Source organism: Felis catus, chromosome A1 (assembly GCF_018350175.1).
Source record: "Felis catus isolate Fca126 chromosome A1, F.catus_Fca126_mat1.0, whole genome shotgun sequence".
Taxonomy (NCBI): Eukaryota; Metazoa; Chordata; class Mammalia; order Carnivora; family Felidae; genus Felis; species Felis catus.
Genome location: NC_058368.1, coordinates 179,292,758 through 179,313,238, shown reverse-complemented (window position 1 = coordinate 179,313,238; position 20,481 = coordinate 179,292,758). Strand labels below are relative to the sequence as shown.

General features: G+C 35.9%; 1 long non-coding RNA gene and 1 other non-coding gene across 5 annotated transcripts in view; one reads left to right on the top strand and one right to left on the bottom strand.

Moving 5' to 3' along the window:
• The window catches only part of LOC109503059, a 237,481-nt gene that overhangs the window by 187,777 nt on the left and 29,223 nt on the right, over nt 1-20,481 (bottom strand). The window lies entirely within an intron of this gene.
• On the top strand, nt 7,490-7,592 carry LOC111556738. Its single transcript, XR_002736457.1, has one exon. It is a non-coding gene; the product is annotated as a U6 spliceosomal RNA (small nuclear RNA).

The window sequence follows — 20,481 nt, the reverse complement described above, 5'->3', positions numbered from 1 at the left end:
CCAGGCTTCTCAAGGAGAAGTCTGAGCCAGAAGCTGAGGCTAAGGAGCCTGAGATCAGCAAAAAGTCAGGGCAGCAACCAAAGAACCTCAAGTTTAGGATGGTGCTTCATTCTCAATGACACAATGCAGGAAGTTGAAGGTGATTTTTATGTGTGGTTTGGGAAGTCAATCTCATTCTAGTATAGACAATACCTCAAGAAAAAAAAAACAAACATAGAAACTCTTTATGTGTTTGGAATTCTCTTCTTTCTTTTAATAGAATAGTCAAAGGAACAAATAACTTCATCATAAAATCTCACACTTAAATGAACTAGGAATAGAAATCTTCTCATCTTTGTTTACATGGATCTTAGGCTGAAAAATACTACCAACTCAGGATTTACAAGGACTTGAATATGTTTTCATATTCAAAGGGTTCAGGGAATTCAGGCTGAAGGAATTCAGCCCAGACAAGCTCCTTCTCTATTTAATAATATTTTCCAGAGGCAACCCAGCAAAAACATGTATTAATTCATAAATATACAGAAGTGAGTTAAAAGGAAATCTCAGTGGTAGCTGTAGTTAGAATTATTCAGACACCTCTTTTATTCAGCTTGATTTGGGAGCAGGATACTAATAGTGAGTCATGAATACGATTAGTATAGCTCATGATGTCAATGTACGGTAAGAGACTTGTGGCTTCTTTCCATGTAACCATATCCCACAAAAAAGTAGGATATGATATTTTTCTGACAATGGAGTCTGAAAGGAAGCAGTTCCTACAAAGTGCTTGCCTATCACATCAAAAGGATGAGTAGAGTTAGCCTTTTCTACACAAATGTCCATCTCTTTTTAAAAATATATATATGGAAACTTCAAGGCAGAGCTATGAAAATTCATAAATACCTACAACCTCAAAATGTTCTTTCCTCAGTTGAGAATGCATGGTCGTGATGACAATGAGGATGATGATAATGGTAATCTTACCTTTTACCAGGACACTTTCTCATTCCTGTGGAAAACAGGAGCTCTCAGCAATCAAATGGAAATAGTTTTGAAGTCCAGCCTCAATGATAATATCCTAATTATCAGAGTAAAGGGCAATGTCTGAAACTTAAGTAGGTGATGTGCATCTAGCTTTTTTCAATTAATCTGGCCTAACAATGGCTGGTTGGCCAAGAGAGAATATGGTAGATATTTCAATGAAGATAGAAAGTTCTTGATTAGTATTTCCTCTAGTGCGGTTTTTCCAAAAATGCTTTTCTCTAGGACATTAGCTTTTAATAAGAAACAGACAATGTGCCTCAAATCTAATCAACAAATGCAAGAACATTCACTTACTCCCTCTAGTTTATTGTCCATAGCAAGTCTGCCTCTGTGTCTTAACTTTGGGCATTCTCCTTTCAAAAAGGAGACCAAACAAGATGGAGTAAATCTGGGAAATGCTCCAGAACTCAAAATGCTTTTGAGGCTTACTCTATGTAAAGGTGTTACATAGTGTAACTGGTGTTAGCAAAAGACAGTATTTTCAGGAGACCACTTGATTCTGTTTAGTTCTATCTCCACTGATAGTTTGCTTCTGACTGTGGCTCAATTTACTGTGCAGCTTACTGGCATACTCTCAGTGGAAAAGACCTGTCCTTCTGGCCCCCCAGGCTGGGGAGTTAGGATGGGTGGGGAAGGGTTTCAAGCAAGAGACTCAAAAGAATCTGGAAGGAGACTGAAGTCATCTTTCAGGAATTGACTTTAATTCAGTGATAAGACTTTCATATTAATTTTTATCTTTACAGAGGTGAGAAATACCATTACTTAAACAGGCAATGGAGACTTCAAATTTAAAAAAAAATGTATTTGACAGAGGGAGTTGTATGGTATATATAAAAATGAAGGGAGGTTATAACTGAACTTCTCTTAAACACCTGATTTAGGTTTTCTACCATCAGTTTACCCAAGATACAAGAAACAAAATACAATAACAAATATTTATTAAAGTCCTGGTGGAACATAGATTATTTTAAAGTATAAGCAGAAAGAGAATATTTGTCAGAAAAGCAAATACCATTCCACCACCAAGCACAGCCTTCTCTGTATTCTCTAACAATTCTGTCATCTCTAAAATTCTGCCTTCTCTAAAAATTTTCACAGAATCAGACCCCTATAAAAATGTCCTTTTTTGCTTATTCAAGTGGGGAACGCTCATGTAGTTCCCAGAAAATAAAGGTTTATGTTAAATATGATTTCATACTCTCTGTATCATATCATCTGCTTACTCTATGGTCAGGGCACTCAAATGTGAACCCTTGTTTGCATTTTCAGTAAATCAAGGCAAAGATATTTGACCATTTGGAAATTCCAGTTTCTAGACTCAGTTAAGGCACCCATCTAAATAAGACACTTAACATAAGTGTGCAACGATATCTATGTTGTGTGTTCCAAATTGTTCAGAAAGTGAATATGTTATAGTGGAGAAGAGAAAGGTAGCAAGATAAGTAGAAGTAAAGAGTTAAATTAGAAAACTTAAAGAAAAAGAATAGGCTGATGAGACCTTTTATAAACAAAGAAATGCAGAAAAGATGTTTATATTCCTGTGACCACAAGAATAAGCATAACCAAGAGCACTGTTAGAGTCCAACCAACCAAAAAGACCTGAGGAGGTCCCAATGAAATGGAACTCTGGTCCCCACTCACAATCCCCTGGGCAATTAGACCTCCTCTGCATGCTAATTGCATCATTATGAGACAAGCCAAATGCAAATGAAATAAACAATAATTTGGGGCAGAGCAACATGTGGACTAGGCAATTTCTCCTGAGAGACAGATTGCAGGAGTTTTGGAGGGTCCATGAATCAAAGGATGAAATCACAGTATAAAAGGATAAACCAGGCTTGAGAACCCAGACATTTCTCAACTCCTGTCATAGATGTACCTGTCATAACTTGCCCTGAATTTGATCTTGGTCATGACCAATAATTAACCAAATGCAATGGGCCTCCTTTTATCTAAACTATCACACTTTAATGTGTGCATGGCTTTTTACCCAGAGAGTACATTTTTTAAGGCTCTATCCTAAAGAAATATTTGTACATGCACAAAAGACATATAAATGAGGATTTTTTCAACTCAACATCACTTACAATATTCTAAAATTGGAAAAATCTAAATGCCCAGGAATAGGGGAGTGCTAAACAAAATTTGATATATTTATACTAGGAGCAGAGTGTAATGGAATAAAGTCTTCAGCACCAAAATGCTTGGGTTCATATCTCAGCTCCACTGTTTACCAGCAATATGACCTTGGCCAAATTGCTTAACTTTTCAGTGACTCAGTATTCCCCAGTGGTAAGAAAAGAAGACAAGATTTCCTTGTTTATAGGGCTATTGTGAGAAATAAATGTGATACCATTCTAAACAGCCAGAATATTATCTGGCACATAGCAGGTACTTAGTATGTTAGCATGTTTCTTATTTTGAACACACAATTATGCAGCATTTAAAAACAGAATCTAGCTGTAGCTCCTGCCATAGAAAACTCTGCAAAATATACCGTGAGATGAAAAAAGGTTGCAAAACAATAAATAAAGGATGATTCTATTAATTATTTAAGTGTATATAGGCAAAATACATATGTATGCATATAAATGGAGAAGAAAGTATGGAAGAACGAGTCAATAGCAACGATTATCTCTAGAAAATGAACTGGACTGAATGGAGAGAGGAACTGAGAGAAGATCACTTTCTTCCTCTTTATATTTTTGCATTTGAGCTTTTTTACAAACATAGATTTCTGTTTTAGTTAAATACTTTTAAAAATACAGTTGACCCCAGAACAACACAGGTTTGAACTGCACAGGTCTACTTACACGTGGACTTTTTCAATAAATATATTGGACATTTTTTTTATATTTGTGACAATTTGAAACAACTTGAAGATGAATCGTGTGCTCTAGAAATAATTGAAAAATTATGAAAAAGTTAGGCTTGTCATGAATACATAAATTATATGTAGGTGCTAATCTATTTTATCACTTGCTACCATAAAATGTATATACAAATCTATTACCAAAAGTTAAAATTTATCAAAACTTACACACACACTTACAGATTGTACATGGAACCACTTGCAATCCAGAGAAATGTAAACAAACGTAAAGATGCAGTACTAAATCATAACTGCATAAAATTAATTGTAGCACACACTACAAAACTGTAATAATTGCATAGTGGTGAGCTCAAGTGCTAGGATTATCGGCTTAAAACGCTATATGATACTAATCATCTCTGGACGAGCAGTTCATCTCTCTGGTAAATTGTGTATTGCAGTAAAAAGTGATTTCTCATAGGTCTTGCATATTTTTCACCATGTTGACCGCAATACCATAAGCTTTGAATAACACCACGGGACCCATATGAAGTGCCATTAGTGATGCTGGAAGTGCTCTCAAGAAGTAGAGAAAAGTCATGACATTACAAGAAAAAGATGAATTGCTTGATATGTAGCATAGATTGAGGTCTGTAGCTGTGGTTGCCTGCCATTTCAAGATAAATGAATCCAGTGTAAGGACATAGTAAAAAAAGAAAAGGAAATGTGTAAAGCTGTCACTGTGGCCACACGTGCAGGTGCAAAAACCTTGCACTTTTTGTGAAATACCTTTTTTATCTTGTATTGAAAATGCAACTTTTACATGAGTGCAGGATTATTATAAGAAAGACATACCTACAGACTCTGATATGATTTGAGAAATAGCAAAATCATTATATGACAACTGTAAGCAAAAAAAAAAAGTAAAGGGTCTGAAGTTGGAGAATATGATGTCAACAAAGGATGGTTTGATAATTTTGCAAAGAGGTTTGGCTTAAAAAATGTCAACATAACAAAAGAAGCACCTTCTGCCAATCGAGAGTCAGCAGATGAGTTCCCAGATGAAATGCCATGAGAAAATCATTGAGGAAAAAGGACATGTGCATCAGGTTTTTAATGCAGATAAAGGTGTCCTATTCTGGACAAAATGCCACAAAGGAAATTTAATACTAAGGGAAAGAAGTGAGCACCATTATCTAATGCAAGAAGGGATAAATTAATTCTACTGTTTTGTGCAAATTCAGTTGGTTTTATGATCAGGACTATCCTTATCTACCCTTATCTATAAAGTGGTTAACCCCCAAGACTTGAAGGGAAAAGATAAACATAAGCTGCTAGTCTTTGATCGTACAACAAGAAGGCCTGGACGATGAGAACCCTTTTTTTCTGGATTGGTTCTATGAATGCTTTTTCCCTGAAGTCAGGAAGTACTTTGCCAGTAAGGGACTGCTTTTTAAGTTCTTTTTATATTGGACAGTGTTCCTGGCCACTCAGAACTCCATGGCTTCAACATTGAAAGCAATTAAGTGTTCTATTTGCCCCCAAACACAAATTCTCTAATTCAGCCTATAGATCAGGTTATCATAAGCACCTTTAAAGCTGTTTACACATGGTACCTCATGGAAAGAAATGTCAAACTATGGAAGAGAACCCCGATAGAGAGAATATCATGAAAATCTGGAAGGATTACACCATTAGAGATGCTATCCTTGTTACATAAAAAGCTGTGAAAGCCATTAAAGCCTGAAACAATAAATTCCTGCTAGAGAATACTGTGTCCAGATGTTGTGCATGACTTCACAGCATTCACAACAGAGTCAATCAAGGAAATCATGAAAGAGATTGTGGATATGACAAAAAAGGTGGGAGGTGAAGGGTTTCAAGACATGGATCTTGGAGAAATTCAAGAGCTAACAGACACCACACCAAAGGAATGAACAGAAGACAATTTGATGGAGATGAGTGCTTCTAAACCAGTGCCAGACAATGAGGAAAAGAAGCAGAAGCAGTGCCAGAAAACAAATTGACATTAGACAATCCGGCAGAAGGATTCTGATTATTTAAGACTGCTTTTGACTTCTTTTACAACATAGACCTTTCTATGAAACAGGCACTGAAACTAAAGCAAATGGCGGAAGAATTGGCACTATATAGAAATATTTTTAGAGAAATGATAAAGCAAAAAGTCAGAAATTACAATGTATTTCTGTAAAGTTATAGCCAGTGTGCCTTCTGCTTCTGCCTCCCCTTGCACTTCTTCCACCTTTTCCACCTCTGCCACCACAGACACAGCAAGACCAACCCCTCCTCTTCCTCTGTCCCCTCAGCCTATTCGATGTGAAAATGACAAGGATGAAGACCTTTATGATGATCCACTTTCATTTAGTGAATAGTAGGTAATCGTCACACCATGCAGTTAATAAATGTACCTGTTGTGTATCCCTGTGTGTGTCTTCATGTGAAAAACTAACAACTGTATGGCAAGAACTGTAAGAGACGTTTTGTGTCATCATCACCGCCTAAGTATCATGTAAAACATTGTGTGCAAGACTTGTATGGAAATGGATAGTCTATCCTTACATAGGCGTAAGGTGAGTGACATTTAATATAAGATTAATGATTTTTGTTTTCTTACTGTTTTATAACTTTTCTTTCCAATAATTATATTACTATACAGTATGCCTGCTCTCTCTCTCTCTCCCTAATTAGAGAAACTGTGCATCATTACAGGTAAGTGTGTTGTTAGAAAATGTTAGCAATGTTTCCAATACAGTATTATGAATATGACTATAATACTCTATGCAATAGAATTTTTATAACTATTCATTCATTGGTATGTAGATTAGGCTACCCTTAAGTGATCATATTGATTACACTAGGCTACCATAAAGCAATCATATTGCTGCTTCTTTATTATCAATGCATGAATTACCATACCTATAAATAAACATTTTTCACATTGCTTTTCCAGTTTTGATGTCCAGGGTTACTAATACACAGAACATCTATAGTGTTTTGTATCATACAAGACAATATTGAAATAGATACTGACAGACAATCCATCTTGTAAATTTAAACTATCAATAAATAGAGTACCGTAAATTTATTTTCTCTACCTTATGACTTTTTTAATAATGTTTTCTTTTCTCTAGCTTACTTTATTGTAAGAATACCATATATAATAAATATAACATACAAAATATATGTTAATCGACTGTTTATGTCATTGGTAAGGCTTCTGGTCAACAGTAGGCTATTGGTAGTTAAGTTTTGGGGGGGGTCGAGGTGATATATGGATTTTCAACTCTGTAGGGGTCAGCATCCCTAACCCCTGCATTGTTCAAGGGTCAACTGTATATACTTCAGAAAATAAAGTAAGAAGACAACCAAGTAAAGATGCAATAAGAATAGTGAAAACAATTCTGAACAAGTGAATGTCTATGGTGTTTTAACATTCTGAGTTTCTAAGGAAAAGGGAAACAGGACTTCTCAGTCTATGGTCATAGGTCTAACACAAGCATAGGACTAAGACATGGCAAGCAAGATAGCTAGTACCAAAAAACTGAAGAAGGCACTGATTTTTAGGGCCATGACTCACACAATCCTTAGATATGGCCCTGGTCTAATATTACATTGAAAACATTCCAGGGCTTGCTTTGGCAGCACATTTACTAAAACTGGCACAATACAGAGAAAATTAGCATGGCCCCTGCTCAAGGATGACATGCAAATTTTTGAAGTGTCTGTATTTTTAAAGGTAGTAGTAGACCTGTCCACTGAAACTTGGCAGGCCAGAAGGGAGTGGCAGGAAATATTCAATGTGCTGAATGGGAAAAATAGGCAGCCAAGAATCCTTTATCCAGCAAATCTGTCATTCGTAATACAAGGAGAGATAAAGTCTTTCCCAGATAAACAAAACTGAAGGAGTTCATGGCCATTAAACCAGCCCTGCAAGAGATCCTAAGGGGGACTCTGTGAGTGGAATGTTGCAAAGACTACAAACGTCCAGAGACATCACCACAAGCATGAAACCTAGAGATAACACAATGACACTAAATCTATATCTTACAATAATAATGCTGAATGCCAATGGACTAAATGCTTCAATCAAAAGACACAAGGTATCAGAATGGATAAAAAATAAGATCCATCTATGCTGTCCACAACAGACCCATTTTAGACCTGAGGACACCTTCAGATTGAAAGTGATGGGATGAACAAGCATCTATCATGCTACTGGAAATCAAAAGAAAGCTGGAGTATCCATAGTTATATCAGACAAAATAGATTTTAAACTAACTGTAACAAGAGATGAAGATGGGCATTATATCATAATTATGGGGTCTATCCATCAAGAAGAGCTAGCAATTATAAATGTTTATGCACCCAATTGGGAACACCCAAATATATACATCATTCACAAACATAAGCAATTTTATTGATAAGAATATCATAATTGCAGGTAACTTTAATACTGCACTTACAGCAGGGGACAGATCATCTAGACAGAAATCAATAAAGAAACAATGGCCCTGAATGATACACTGGACCAGATGGACTTGGCAGATATATTCATCCAAAAGCAGCAGAATACATATTCTTCTCGAGTGCACATGGAACATTCTCCAAGACAGATCATATACTGGCTCACAAAACAGCCCTTAATAAATATAAAAGAATTGAGACCATATAATGCATATTTACAAACCACAATGTTATGAAACTTGAAATCAACTACAGGAAAAAGTTTGGAAAACCTCCAAATGCATGGAGATCAAAAGAACATCCTGGTAAAGAATGAATGGGTCAACCAGGTAATTAAAGAAGAAATAAAAAAAAATATGCAAGCAAATGAAAATGAAAGCATGACAATCCAAAACTTTAGGATGCAGCAAAGGCAGTCCTAAGAGGAATATACATTGCAATCAAGGCCTATTTCAAGAAACAAGAAAAATCCAAATTACAAAATATAACAGCACATCTAAAGGAACTAGGAGCAGAAGAGCAAAGAAACCCTAAGGCCAGCAGAGGAAGAAAAATAATAAAGATTAGAGCATGGGAATGCAAGCTGCTGCAGCCACTCTGGAAAACAGTATGGAGGTTCCTCAAAAAACTAAAATTAGAACTACCCTACGACCCAGCAATTGCACTACTAGGTATTTATCCAAAGGATATAGGTGTGCTGTTTTGAAGGGACACATGCACCCCAATGTTTATAGCAGCACTATCAACAATAGCCAAAGTATGGAAAGAGCCCAAATGTAGATCGATGGATAAATGGATAAAGAAGATGTAGTGTATATATATATATATATATATATATATATATATATATACACAATGGAGTATTACTTGGCAATCAAAAAGAATGAAATCTTGCCATTTGCAACTACGTGGATGGAACTGGAGGGTATTATGCTAAGTGAAATTAGTCACTCAGAGAAAGACAAATATCATATGGCTTCACTCATATGAGGACTTTAAGAGACAAAACAGATGCACATAAGGGAAGGGAAACAAAAATAATATAAAAACAGGGAGGGGGATAAAATATAAGAGACTCATAAATATGGAGAACAAACTGAAGGTTACTGAAGGGGTTGTGGAAGGGGGGATGTGCTAAATGGGTAAGGGGCACTAAGGAATCTACTGCTGAAATCATTGTTGCACTATATGCTAACTAATTTGGATATAAATTATTAAAAAAAAATATTAGAGCAGAAATAAACAATATAGAATCCAAAAAAAAAAAACCACCAATAAAACAGATCAATGAAACAAAGAGCTGGTTTTGAAAAAATAAACAAAGTTGATAAACCCCTAGCCAGACTTCTCAAAAAGAAATGAGAGAGGACCCAAATAGATAAAATCACAAATGAAATAGGACATATCACAACCAACACCACAGAAATACAAACAATTATCAGAGAATACTACAGAAAATTATATGCCAACAAACTGGACAACTTCAAAGAAATGACAAATTCCTAGACACCCACACACTACCAAAACTCAAATGGGAAGAAATAGAAAATTTGAACAAACCTATAACCAGCAAAGAAATTTAATCAGTTATCAAAAATCTCCCAACGAATAAGAGTCTTGGGCCAAATGGCTTCCCAGGGGAATTCTACTGAACATTTAAAGAAGAGCTAATACCTATCCTTCTCAAGCTGTTCCAAAAAATATAAATGGAAAGAAAGCTTCTAGACTCATTCTATGAAGTGAGCATTACCTTGATTCCCAAGCCAGACAGTGACCCCATAAAAAAAGGAGAATTATAGGCCAATATTTCTGATGAACATGGATGCAAAAATTCTCAACAAGATACTAGCAAATCAAATTCAAAAGCATATAAAAAGAATTATTCACCATGATTAATTGGGATTCATTCCTGGGCTGCAGGGCTGGTTCAATATTTGCAAATCATTCAATGTGATACATCACATTAATAAAAGAAAGGATAAGAACCATATGATTCTGTCAATAGATGCAGAAAAAGCATTCGACAAAACACAGCATCCTTTCTTAATAAAAACCCTCAAAAAAGTCAGGATAGAAGGAACATATCTTAACATCATAAAAGCCATATATGAAAAGCCCTCAGCCAGGATCATCCTCAATGGGGAGAAACTGAGACCAGATGGACCTCAACTGAGACCAGATGTTTCCATGAAATCAGGAACACAACAGGGATGTCCACTCTCACCACCATTGTTCAACATGGTGTTGGAAGTCCTAGCATCAGAAATCAGATGACAAAGTGAAATAAAAGTCATCCAAATTGGCAAAGAAGAAGTCAAACTTTCACTTTTGCAGATAACATGATACTCTACATGGAAAATCTGAAAGAATCTACCAAAAAGCTGCTAGAACTGATACATGAATTCAGCAAAGTCACAGGATACCAAATTAATGTACATAAATCAGTTGCACTTTTATACACCAATAATGAAGCAACAGAAATAGAAATAAAGAAATCAATTCCATTTACAATTGCACCAAGAACCATAAGATACCTAGGAATAATCCTAACCAAAGATGTAAAAGATCTGTATGCTGAAAACTATAGAAACCTTATGAAGGAAATTGAAGAAGACGCAAAGAAATGGAGAAACATTCCATGCTTATGGATTGGAAGAACAAATATTGTTAAAATGTTAATACTACCCAAAGCAATCTACACATTCAATGCAATCCCAGTCAAAATTGCACCAGCATTCTTCTTGAAGCTAGAACAAACAATTCTAAAATTTGTATGGAACCACAAAAGACCCCGAATAGCCAAAGTAATGTTGAAAAAGAAAACCAAAGCAGGAGGCATCACAATCCCAGACTTTAGCTCTACTACAAAGCTGTAATCATCAAGACAATATTGTATTCACACAAAAACAGACACATAGACCAATGGAATAGAGACTCCAGAATTGGACCCACAAATGTATGGCCAATTAATCTTTGACAAAGCAGGAAAGAGTATCCAATGGAAAAAAGACAGTCTCTTTAGCAAATGGTGCTGGGAGAACTGGACAGCAACATGCAAAAGAATGAAACTGGACCACTTTCTGACACCATACACAAAAACAAAATGGATAAAAGACCTAAATGTGAGATGGGAAACCATCAAAACCCTAGAGAAGATAGACAACAATCTCTTTGACCTCAGCTGCAGCAATTTCTTGCTCGACACATCTCCAAAGGCAAGGGAAATAAAAGCAAATTTTACTATTTGGGACCTCATGAAGATAAAAGGCTTCTGCACTGCAAAGGAAACAATCAACAAAACTAAAAGGCAATCAATGGAATGGGAAAATATATTTGTAAATGACATATCAGATAAAAGGTTACTATCTAAAATCTATACAGCACTTACCAAACTCAACACCTGAAAAACAAATAATCCAGTGAAGAAATGGGCAGAAGACATGAATAGACACTTTTTCAAAGAAGACATCCAGATGGTCAACAGACACATGCAAAGATGTTCAACATTACTCATCATTAGGGAAATACAAATCAAAACCACATTGAGATACCTCACACCAGTCAGAGTGGCTAAAATTAACAACTCAGAAAACCACAGATGCTGGCAAGGATGTGGAGAAATGGGAATCCTCTTGCACTGTTGGTGGGAATGCAAACTGGTACAGACACTCTGGAAAACAGTGTGGAGGTTCCTCAAAAAATCAAAAATAGAACTACTCTATGACTCAGCAGTAGCACTACTGGGAATTTATCCAAAGGATACAGGAGCACTTATGCATAGGGGCACATGTACCCCAATGTTCAACAATAGCCAAATTATGAAAAGAGCCTAAATGTCCATCAACTGATGAATGGATAAAGAAGATGTGGTTTATATATACAATAGAATACTACTTGGCAATGAGAGAATGAAATCCTGCCATTTGCAGCAACATGGATGGAACTGGAGGGCATTATGCTAAGTGAAATAAGTCAGTCAGAGAAGGACAGATATAATTTTTCACTCATATGTGGAATTTGAGAAATTTAACAGACGACCATGGGGGAAGGGAAGGGAAAAAAATAATAGAAACAGAGAGGGAGGTAGGCAAATCATAAGAGACTCTTAAATACAGAGAAAAACCTGAGGGTTGATGGAGGTGCAGGGGGAAGGGGAAAATGGGTGATGGGCATTGAGGAGGGCACTTGCTGGAATGAGCACTGGGTGTTGTATATAAGTGATGAATCACAGGAATCTACCCCTAAAATCAAGGGCACACTGTATATATACATTGTATGTTAACCAACTTGACAATAAATTATATTAAAAAATAAAAAAAATAAACAGAAAAAAAACCACCCTCCAGTCAAAGGATGTGCTTCTTAGCAGACAGTATCACACAAAGCCAATGTCCCAAACTATACAGTATAGACTTCATTCTCTCTCCACCCCTACTTTAAAGAAAAAAATAATAACTTATTTGATTTTTAACATCTGGAGTTTAAGTCTGACATACCCAGGTGCAGTGTCCCAGAATTCACACTGAACAAAAGCCCCACCCTCTTTGTAGCTATTCACTTTTCCCTTCTGCAATGTCATCCTTACAAAAAAGATTATTTCTGTGGTTTGGGAGTTGTGAGGGGAGATTTCATTGGTCTCTTTAAATGCTTGAGTAGTAAGCTTTGGACTCTCAAATGGTTGGACAGGGAATTCAGTCTCTTCCTTTTCCTAGTGTCATATCTGTATAATCATTTGTAAAATTATCTAGGCTTAGGAATGCAATATGATACTCACCAATAATGAAATGAAATATACAAAACAGAGTGGTATTTGCCTATCTGCCTGAAATGCCCTAGTATGGCCTTATCATTTGTTTATGGAAGACATTCAATCTGATTGGTCAGTGGCCAGGCCTTCTTATTTGTAAATAATTTTGAATACCATAACTGTGAAAAACTAAGACCATGGTTCAATAAATAATTTCATATGTACTCCAACAAGTTGAGCTAACCACTGTAGATATTGATAGTTTAGTCTACTTCACTGCATGGCAATACTACTAGCTGACAATAGTTCTTGTATTTCATATACCAAGCCAGATAGTCCCCCCAAACATGATGCATTTTTCAAGTGCAGGGATTCAATACACCAGGGAAGTTGATCCTAGATAAAGCCACATAAAGTAAATCAATTTAAAATGGAGACCAAGGGACACCAGGATGGCTCAATTGGTTGAGCATCTGAGTTCAGCTCAGGTCATGATCTCACAGTTCACGAGTTCGAGCCCTGCTTCAGGCTCTCTGCTCACAGCTCAGAGCTTGGATCCTGCTTCAGATTCTGTGTCTCCCTCTCACTCTGTCCCTGTCTCATTTGTGTTCTTTCTCTCTCAAAAATAAAAAAATAAACATAGATAGATAGATAGATAGATAGATAAATTAAACAGAGACTAAAAATTCAGTATCAAATGGGGAGAGAAAAGTGATTCTGGATTTATCTCATAAAATGAAAAAAAACACCACTTTTTAATGAATTTACTTCCAGTTTTGTTTTTATAATTTATAAAATTTAAATTATCATAACTATCTTCTAATTATTAGGACAAAAAAATGAATCACATTTTGATAGTTTAGAGAGACAAAATTTCTCTAACAAATGTTTTAGAAACCTAAAACAATACCCATAGTTTCAATACTTACTATGTAAGCATAGTAAAAAAATTTATAAAAATTTCTATGACATTTAGCAATTTTTCCAGGAGTATCTCTTAATTCCTTGATAACCAATCATTCTCTTTGGAAATGCTATCAATTTCATCTGTTTTGTTTTCACTTGTTAATTGATCTTACTCATTTATCTATGATTTGTGTAGGAATCAAGCAGTTCTCCAAACATCACTGTCATTAGTGTCATTAAATCTTGCTGCAGTAGGCAGAATTCTAAGATGGCCCCCAAGATTCCTGCCTGCTGGTGTATTTGTGCTGTGTAATTCTCTCCTTGTGAGTGTGGGGAGGGACTGTAACTATGATGGGATAATCACTCCTGTACATGAGACTCTGTCATAGCAGACAAGAGTGAGATTCTCCTGCTGACCTTGAAGAAGCAGTATGTATAAAATGCCTATGGAGAGGAACATGTGGCAAAGACCTGAGGGTAGCCTCTAGGAGCTGAGAGTTGTCCCTCTTTCTAGCAAGGAAGAAATTGAGGACTTCAGTCCTATAATCACAAGGAACTGAATCCTACCAACTAGTAAGCTGGAAAAAAGACCCTGAGTCTCAATGAGATCACAGTGCCAGCTATAACACTGTAATTTCAGGCTCATGAGATCCTTGGCAGAGGACCTGGATAACCCATATTAGGACTCCTGTCCCATAGAAACTGTGAGATAATAAATATATGTTGTTTTGAGCTGCTACGTTTATGGTAATTTCTTATGCAGTGATAGAAAACTAATATGCTTGCATTTTTAAAAATATTTATATTGTTTGGCTAGATGTTTAGAGACTGTCTCAATCAAAAACAGTGGACAGTATTGTTGGTCAGATGAATTAGGAAAGATAGATTCTACTGCTAAGAGCAATGAATTTCTGAATGAGGATAGATATTGGGAGGTATTCTGAGTGAAGATACTGAGGACATACGTATGTATGTGTATGGCAGACAGAGAGAGTGAAAAAGACAAATGTGGAAAAATATTTAAAATTGGTATATATTGGTAAAGTATATATAGATTTCATTGTACTATTCTTTCAAATTTTCTATAGCTCTGAATTTTTTCAAAATAAAAAGGGGAGAAAAGTAGGCAATGAAAAATGATGCATTATTAACAAAGAAGACAAAAAACACTGATACTGACTTCTCAACGTAAACAATGGAAGTCAGAAGACAATGGAAGCAGATCAGGAAAACACTTGGGAAAAATTCCTGTCAATTTTTAATTCAATGTCCAACAAAAAATATTATTAAAAATGAAGGAAAAATAGACATTTTTATATAAACAAACAGTAAAGGATGGGGAAGGAAAAATGATCCTAGATTGAAGCACAGATATCTGGGAAGTAATGAAGAGCAACATAAATATGTGAATAAATATATGTAAATACTAACTTCATAAACAGTAATAATTTATTATAGAGCTCCTGTAGATTAGTCCACAAACTTAAAATCTCTCATATGACACTCTGGCAATTCCGCAGTCATGACTCAGTGGGAAAAGGACTAAGAAAACTTCTGAGTGTAGGGGCTAAAGGGCTGATGCCTGCATTAGGTAGCTTATATATATAAATGTGATGGGACTCTATTGTTGTCCCTGAGACACATTTGAAAGCAAAATATCACAACTTTCAATTATCTGCTTGCATAGGACACTGTGACAGTGAAGACAAAACTATAGGAGACATGAATTATGCATTTAAACTATGAGTTTCAGACTCCTTCTCAGCTAAGTATTTTATCTGGGTTTTAGGTAAGTAGAAGATTAAATTATCTTTCATTACTTTCCCTCTGGCATAGGGCAAATAATTAGTCATAGTAATAATAATAATAGCAATAACAGTAAAAACTAGCAGCAGCAAAAAAATAAAATAAAATTATACACACACACACACACACACACACACACACACACACACACACACAACTCTTACCCCAAATCAGGAAAAAAGAAACAAAAATCTGAAGAATTTACAAATTTGTCCTATTTTGAACACTGAACCAGGGTTAAAGAGGGATATGGAAAATTTAAGCTCAGAGCTCTTGGAATGGAGAGCATTAACAAAGTTTTTTTATTATTACATTTCCCTTCTCTATCACCTTGTTAGTCATGTATTTTTATATTATCTTATTGTGGTTCTCCTAGAAATGACATATTTATCCTTAACATATTTAAATCTAATGTAAGTAAGTACTTTTGCCAATTCCCAAGAAATTCAAGGACGTTAGAACACTCTATTTACCTTCCTCCTCTTGTCTTACTTTCATGCTAACATGGTCAAATATATATCCCATTAGAGATATTTGCCCATTTTCCTATTGGGTTATATTTTTTCTTTACTGGGCTGTGGAATTTAATTTTTAATATTCTAGATATTAGTCCCTTTTTTAGGTTTACATATTATAAATATTCCCTCCCAATCTATGCTTTCTTTTTTTATACAAAACAGCTTTATGGAGGTATAATTGATATACAATAAACTGCACATATTTAATGTGTACAATTTGATGAGTTTTTAACCTATCCATACACCTATGAAACCATCACTACAATCAAGATACTGTTTCTCCATGCCCCTGTGTAGTCCATCCCCCCTCAGACACCCTCTCCCATCCCATCTTCAGACACCCACCTGTATGCTTTCTGCCTCTAATTATTTTGCATTTTCTAGAATTTCATATGACAGGAATTAAGAGTAATATGTACTCTTTTTGGCCTGGATTTTTTTTACTCCATATAATCATTTCGAGATTTATCCAGGCTGTTGCCTCATTCCCTTTTATAATTTCTCTGAGGAGTATCCCATTGTTCATGCATAACATATTCACATCTTGACAGACATTTGGGTTGCTAATACTTAGTATTAGGTAGTATTTTTAACTTTATCCATTCTAGTGGGTATGAGGTAGTATCTCATTATAATTCACATTCCCGTGATGAATAATGCTATTGAGCACCTTTTGGCCTGCGTTTCAACCCAAGTGTCTGTTTTTATCTTTTGCCCATTTTTAACTGGGTTGTTTGCCTTCATATTATTGAACTGTAAGAGTTCTTTTTATATTCTCACACAACTGCTTTATCATGTAAGTGCATAGTGAATATTTTTTTTTGCAGTCTATGACTTGTCTTTCAAATATAAAATATAAAAGTAGTTCTTTTTTTTTTTCTTTTTTGGTTGGTTTCTTTTTTTACCCCCTGCACATCTTAGTAGCAGCAAAGCATGTTCTGAGGGTTAGTTGAGTAAATCCTGGAATCTGAGCTCAATTGTTTATGTTATCATTTGAATAAGAATAATTACTCTTCTGTGTTTCAATCAGTGAGTATTTATACAACATCTTCCTGATGTCAAGTAAAATACTGCCTAGAACAGCACAAAAGGCCCTTGGTTCATTGTCATAAAGTTGTTGGCTTTGTAATATAAGCCTCTCAAAAGCAGAAGGTTGTCATGTTGAAAACCTACAACTGATTTAGAGTTCACAAGTTATCAGCTCTAATTAATAAACTGAGCTCATCGTCCAAATGACAGTTTCAGAGACTATCAGAAAGCAAAGACACTCTTAACTTACTACACTTAACTTGAGGCTGCTACTGATGCTTTTAGCTATAGGAGGCCTATGTGAAAGCAATTTACTTCATTATCAGGGTCCTGCAAATTTTCATCTATAACATTACTGATTTCATACCTGATCCACACGACTGTCCTTCTAAATTTAGTCAGTGGCCAAAATTTCCCTCCAAGAAGGCAACTATAAGTATTTGTTCTCTGGTATCAATTGCAACAATATGACACTAAGAAGGAAATCAGAAAAGAGAAAGTAAGGTGAGAAGGAAGAACATCGTCCTCCAGAGACTGAGTTCTATAAGGCGGAACAAAATGACACTGTGGACTATTAAAAAATCCCCAAGGAGAAAAATCCACCTTAATGGGAGGCACAAATCCATTTTTCTGTAATAACATTGGGTCAGGGTAATAATTTGAAGTGTAATATTAACTGGCATGGTTTTCCTGCCTCTAGTTTTCCTTTACTGGCCCTCATTGCCTACAGGGTAGGCAGCTAAGAGCAAGGATGTAAATAGTGACAAAAGAAGTGATCTCTTGGTTTCTGAGCTTTAAAAACCACGGGCCTGGCTTAAAGAACAAAGTGAGTTTTTCCTTCTCCACTCCCAACCCTTCTCCCTCCATGTACTCTTACAAGATAATTCTCTGAGCTGATAATCTCAGTTAAGAGTAAGACCCCTGATAACTAAATGCAGTTAGTGGGCCCAAACTGGATCACAGATCATTATACAAAGATTATTATTATAAAGGAAAAATGTATAAAGGACCTTGCTGAGATGACTGGAAACTTTTAGAAATAGAGCTACATTAGTAATACTAGTTAAGGCATTGTGTCAATATTAAATTCCCAAATGTGATAAGGTAGAAGAATGCCTTAATCTTGGGAGATGCATGATTAAGTATTTCAGGTGAAATGGCATGATGTAAGCAACTCTCTATTGATTCAGGAGAATAAAAAGTGTGTGTGTGTGTATCCCTGTGTGTAGACAGAAAGAGATAAAGCAAATGATACAAAATCTTAACTGGTGTAGCTACATAAAAGGTATAGAGTCATTAATTATATTAGTCATACAACTTTTCTGAAAGTTGAGTTTTTGTTTTTCAGAATTAACACACTTTTTGAGATGGGAGAAAAAAAATCAGAAAAGAGAGCGAAATAGTGAGATGCTGATGGGGGTGGGGGCTCTCAGCGAAGGGGCTAGTGTTTGTTGCAAAAGGGGAAATGATATAATGTTCAGATAAAATAGAGGAGACTTGTACTGTAGTTCCCAGCCAGATTTATGGGAGGCAGTGGTCTTGCCTGGAAGAATAAGGAAAAGGGGGCTTCATGGATTGTTGAAGGCCTAGTGACCTTAAGATAGCCAACCATATTGCCAAGGCAGAATAAACTCTGCATCATTCCAGGTACTTCAGAGGGATTTGTAAATTGTCACGATGCTACCTGCTACTCCAAGAAGAATGATGGAGAAAAAGAAACTCTCAACTTATGAAGTTTAAACCTGAAAAGACTGAATGTACGCACAGGTGACTAACTTTATGTTTTATGCCATTCAACAGAATGGGGAATTGACATTAAGATGAGGGTCCATGCTAAAAAAAAAAAAGTATTCTATTTCTTGTACACTTGTGTTTGTCTTGTTGTCTGAGAGTCTATACCCAAAACAGCAACATTTTCTCTCTAACAGATATTGCTTGGACATTGGTAACTTATTCCAAACCTTGAACATTGGTAATTTAATCTGTATTGTGTTCCCTAGGATTCTCTGAGATCAGTATTAATGGACTGGGCCAAGAAGAGAGGAAAGGTGACTTCACATTTATGAATATCAAATATGAGGCCTCAGCCTTTTTGCCTTCCAGCAGCTAAACTTCTCTTTTGGGAAGTGCTTCTCTGTTAAAATTACAAACACTTTCAAAGTGACAAATACTTTTAAAAAGTAGTGTGTGGAAAGGCTTTCTAAAATGAAAATCCAATGTTGATGATTACACAGTTGTTTCTTTAAGCTCCAGCAAGTCACCTTGAGTACTCACAGAATTTTGGAAGAATTTATACTTAAAATTATCAGCTTAAACTGTTTTAAATGTCAGTCCTCTAAAAGAAGCTCAAAAATATTCCTTATAGTCTGTGTCATTAAGCTAGATTTTTACTTGGCAGTGCTCAAGTAAATTGCTCAAGGATTCTTGCAACATTAAGACAACAAACTCTTCTGTGTGGATTTTTTAGTACCTTGGGAATTCAAAGATCAAGTTGCTTAGAGACCCTGTGGAATTTGCAGAAAAAGCAAACGCTAATCTTGTCATCTGTAATTAATGTTTTATCTTGCTCTGAAAATTCAGTTTGCTGGCAGATTTAGCTGCTCTTTGGAGCTGAATAATGTTTTTGCTATATCACATCCTACATGACTTTCCATCCCAAGAGTAGGTGGAGTGCTACATGATTCTCTATGGGCTCTTCTCTCTTGGGCCCAGTGTCAACCTCTTGCAGACGCCCAGGTTTCCTTTCCATCAAACTCCCTGCAGGTTTCCTAAGTGAGGCTAATGTTGGCCTGGTTTTCATGCTTTTTATATTGGCTTCTATACTGGGGAACCAACGTGTGTGTATACTTAGAGAACAGGATCAGTTGAAGACTGTGAAAATATCTGTTTAACATATTATGCAGTGAAATGTGAAAATATCTGTATAATTCTGGCACAATCTAAAAAATATATCTTTTCCCCAGTAACCCAGACCCTTGGCCACTCAGGCTAAAGCAAGTTATATAAAGCTAACCAACCTATGTGCATACACACACAGACACAGACACACAGACACACAGACACACAGACACACACACACACACACACACACACACGCACGAATTTTATCATGACTAAGACATATGCTAGTTGCAACTGCTCCTGTATATTTC